The 4,862-nt window shown below is 46.9% G+C and overlaps 1 pseudogene; it reads right to left on the bottom strand.

Annotated features, from left to right (window-relative positions):
- Positions 1-1,092: 1,092 nt before the first annotated feature.
- On the bottom strand, positions 1,093-3,297 carry LOC139391951 (uncharacterized; annotated as a pseudogene).
- Positions 3,298-4,862: the final 1,565 nt, after the last annotated feature.

The raw sequence follows: 4,862 nt of genomic DNA, 5'->3' as shown, positions 1-4,862 counted from the left end.
CATCTCCCCTCAACCACTTATCAGTTTTTGGGTCACAGAAGAGAGGAGGACAGAGGAGAAGGTGGAGAACTGACTTTTACCCAAATGAGAAAAGGTCTAGGCCTATTTGAAGTTAAAGCAAATTGCCCACAATTTATGAATTTAGCTACATAAAATGTAAATAAATAGATCCGGTTACCAGCGCTAGTTTATTGTGTGTGAAGAATAATCAATCACGTTGGAGAATTATTATTATATTTTAAACATTTCCTCTCAGATTGTGTGCAGATTGTTGCACATTGTTTGGGACAGGGCACCTCAATAAAAGGGTTGTTCCACAATACAATCTAACATGATTTTCTCACTTACCTTGAAAGTACCTGATTTAAAAAAAAATGTTTTTTAAATGTATTTATTTTTTGGAAGTAACTGATTGCCCAACACAATATTTTGGATGTGTTTTGCTTGCCTAGATTTTTGGAGTGATTTTTGGGTCATTGCAGTGACTCACACACTTCTGTATAATTTTGTGATTAAACTCCTAGAAACACAAGACACGTCTATTAACATAACACACAACTAAAATCTTAATTCCAGCAACCTTTTGGTGTCCCCTGTAATACGGGATAAATGACATGCATGCCAAATGTAATCAATTACATAAAATGTCTAAGCATGAACAAAGTCTTTGGCTTACGGATGGTGAAATTATTATAGGTTATTTGATTAATACTGTAATAATTGTAAGTACAGGCAATGAAATGTGTAATTGAGCATGATTTACAATCCATGCTGGAGTATAATTTGTTTTATGTATTTGATTAATTCTGTCATGTTTTCAATTCCACTTTGTATGCTCTACTACACAAGCCTAAGTGAAGTGAGCACATGGAATGCAAATTGTTAAACATTTTTTTCAGAATTTTGTGCTGCATGGTAAGAATATGACTGACTTATTTGTCCTGCTAAATGGCCCCTCTTGACTTATTCATCTGATTAAGTTATAAGTTAACGTACCATCATCTTAGTACATTAAACACAACAGTATGCGGACACCTTTGCACTCTCTACATAAAAGCTTCCACCCTTTGGCCCGTTAATGTAATACAGCCTTCAGTCAACAAACTCACTGCTAAGCTGGAGCTGAAACCCTTCAAAGTGGTCTTTTCAGCTCTCCCTCACATCACTGGTCACCACAGTCGTCCTGATGTCTGAGCGATGGCCTCGCTGTCCATCAGTGGGTAATATAAGCCTCAGTCCTCTACCCTTACCCTCTAAGCACAGACCCTTGTCCTCCAACAAGTCTCTGGGAAATCACACCTCTGGCACTAATATGGTTTGTGCTCCCACCTCTTCTGCCACTCCCTCCATTCCAACTGTGCTCTTTAGCCAGTCTTCGGAGGGTACAGGCACTAAGAGCAGTTTCTCCTCCTGCTACTGGCTGTCCGCTGGCTCTGCTTCTATGCAGTTCAGGTCTGTGAGGAGTAGCCCCTGCTGGGAGGCTGGGCCAAGCTGCAGAAACTGAACCTGGTTGTGGGTATCCTGCGGTGCTGTTCTGCCCGAGGGCTGTGCCTGTATCTGCTGCAGGCCCACCTGCGATTGTGTTTGCAACAGGGGGATGGACAGCTGAGGGTTGCAGTGAAGTTCCATGCCAGCTTTCACCCCTTTCTCAGGTGGCAGCGCTACCTTGACTACCAGCACACCTCCACCACTCTCAGATGCGCCACAGTGACAGTAGTAGCTGTCATAGATTTCCTGTGGCGCTCCTCCATATGTTGTGGCCTCTCCAATCTTTCGACCTCGAGCCTTCTTTGGAATTTGTCTTCCTCTTCGACCCTCTCTGTCCCTCTCATCAACGCAAGAGCTCCAAGAGCCATCATCCACAGTTCCCTGTCCACCTTTTCTTATCCGAGAGCTTCCCCATCGTCCTCTCGCCCTCTTCCACAGTAGAAGTAGTAACCCCCCTCCTCTTAAACTCCAAGTCCTCTGGCACTTCATCCATCTCAGTCTCCTCTGGCTCGGCCAGGTTGGCACCTCCTCCTGCCCTATCTCCATCTCCTCTCCAACCCCTGAATTCGACCTCCCCTGCCCTTAGCTCTGTCCCGTGAGTGAAGGAGGGTGTGTTTCAGAAGATTTTCTCTGAGGCGCAGGAGCGCATGCCGCAGCCGGTTCTCCCTCCGCCTGGCCGCACTGAGCAACCACAGGGACTTTTCCAGGCTGTCGGTGGCTCTCTCATAACGCTTCCACCACACCAGGGGACAGTGCTGAGCATAGTTGTGTTCCTTGGGCAGGTAGAAGCTGGGAGGTGGAGGGAGGCGCAGCATGTATTGCGATGGGGAATGAGGACAGGGAGAGGATGGAGAGCCAGGAAGGTCTCCGGGTGAAGCGCCTGATGGGTGTTGAGGGGGGACTCTGTGGTGTTTTGACAGTTGGCGCAGATATTCCCTGGGGGGAGGGAGGAACTGTGCCCTGTCCCATCTGGCTATTCGGTTCCCCATTGGGTATCTCAGAGCAATGAACTTGTTCTCCACTATCTATATTTTTGTCTTCAGTTTCTTGTTGTGCGCCATTCTGGCTGTCTTGTTCCACTTTCAGATAGCGGGACCTCAGAAAAAAGGGAAGATGACTATTATCACGCATCACAGCTCTGCGCTCTTCTGGGAAGGCTTTCCACTAGATGTTGGAACGTTGCTGTGGGGACTTGCTTCCATTCAGCCACAAGAGCATTAATGAGGTCAGGCACTGATGTTGGGCGTTTAGGCCTGGCTCATAGTCGGTGTTACAATTCATCACAAAGGTATTCGATTGGGTTGAGGTCAGGGCTCTGTGCAGGCCAGTCAAGTTTTCCAAACTGATCTCGACAAACCATTTCTGTATGGACCTCGCTTTGTCCACTGGGGCATTGTCATGCTGAAACAGAAAAGGGCCTTCCCCAAACTGTTGCCACAAAGTTGGAAGCACAGAATCATCTAGAATGTCATTGTATGCTGTAGAGGTAACATTTCCTTTCACTGGAACTAAGGGGCCTAGCCTGAACCATGAAAAACAGCCCCAGACAATTATTCCTCCTCCACCAAATTTTACAGTTGGCACTATGCATTAGGGCAGGTAGCGTTCTCCTGTACATTATCACCTGACCTATGGAATTCCGAGTAAACACTGCCCTCTATCAGTTGGAAGAGACACTACATACCTGACTCCTGAGAGTTCAAAATTCTCTGGGGTGAAGTGCTTAGTGCAGAAATAGATTAAGTTGCTCTGGGGGTCCCATTGCCCCTGACCTTGTGGGCCCTTGTGTTTTGCTAGGTGATGATCCATAGGTCCTGGCGTGGGGTTCTGTGCTTTGGCAACCTGGCAACCAAACAAGCTTAATGAAGACTTACAATAGATTCAGAGGGGTTGGGTTAAATGCAGAAGACACTTTTCAGTTAATGCATTCAGTTGCACAACACACTAGGTATCCCCCTTTCCTTTCCAAAGAAATACATAGCATGCACATGGTTATCAGATTAAGTAGAAGGTCAGTGTTCATGTCAAAATCTTCTATATATATATATATGACAAACATACAAATGCTTAGGGTTAGGAGTTTCCAAAATTGTGGGTTGGTAATGGTTGTTCAGTTATGAACTGGCCCAACCTCAATCATTGATCTGTTTCTGACATAGTAGGCTATTGCTTTACAAGTCACAGGAGTCTATGTTAACAAATCTAACGCAATGGTAAATCGGTAGCGTTAAAGGTTTAGAAGTGTGTCAGAATTTGTTTTGCTATGTTCACAAATGGAATTACGGGCGCAAGTAGCTGCCGGTGGCACGAAATGGCTGGGTTTTGATACATAAACAAGTTGTGGGTGTGTCGAGACTTGGCCTCTTGCTGGCCAATCAAAATGTGCTCCATGGCTAAATATGTGGTTGCTTGAAGTTGTGTATTTACATTATTTTATATATTGCATTGTCATCAACTCCAATTCGAATGTTAGTCCGTTATAGCCTAGTTTGTTAAATAGCCTGCCCCTTATTGTCTAAATATGTCGAACATGTTTGTAGTCCACATTGTTCTAATTTCATTGCTTCAATATGTTAAACATAGGCTATAGCATTTGCACTGATATTGTCACGCCCTGACCTTAGTATTCTTTGCTTTCTTTATTATTTTGGTTAGGTCAGGGTGTGACATGCGTGATTATATGGTTTTTGTCCTGTCTAGGGTTTTTTGTAAGTTTGTTTAGTCTTCGTCTTCATTAAAGAAATATGTATTCACATCACGCTGTGCCTTGGTCTCCTCCATACATCGAACGTGACAGAATCACCCACCACCAAAGGACCAAGCAGCGTGGTAACGGGCAGCAGCAGCGATCTCAGGACTCCTGGACATGGGAGGAGATTCTGGACGGCAAGGGACCCTGGGCACAGGCTGGAGAATATCGCCGCCCCAAGGCTGAGCTGGAAGCAGCGAAAGCCGAGAGGCGGTGGTATGAGGAGGTAGCACGGCAGCGCGGTTGGAAGCCCGAGAGGCAGCCCCAAAATGTTCTTGGGGGGGGCACACGGGGAGTGTGGCTAAGTCGGGTAGGAGACCTGAGCCAACTCCCCGTGCTTACCGTGGAGAGAGAGGGACCGGGTAGGCACCGCGTTATGCCGTGAGGCGCACGGTGTCCCCGGTGCGCATGCATAGCCCGGTGCAGTCGGGCTAGAGTGGGCATCGAGCCAGGTGCCATGAAGCTGGCTCAGCGCATCTGGTCTCCAGTGCGTCTCCTCGGGCCGGTGTACATGGCACCAGCCTTACGCATGATGTCCCCGGTTCACCAGCACAGCCCAGTGCGGGCTATTCCACCTCTCAGCACTGGGCTGGCTACGGGGAGCATTCAACCAGGTAAGGTTGGG

Source organism: Oncorhynchus clarkii, chromosome 32, assembly GCF_045791955.1.
Source record: "Oncorhynchus clarkii lewisi isolate Uvic-CL-2024 chromosome 32, UVic_Ocla_1.0, whole genome shotgun sequence".
Lineage (NCBI taxonomy): Eukaryota > Metazoa > Chordata > Actinopteri > Salmoniformes > Salmonidae > Oncorhynchus > Oncorhynchus clarkii.
Note: the sequence above shows the minus strand (reverse complement) of the source record. Positions and strands in the feature narration are given on the sequence as shown.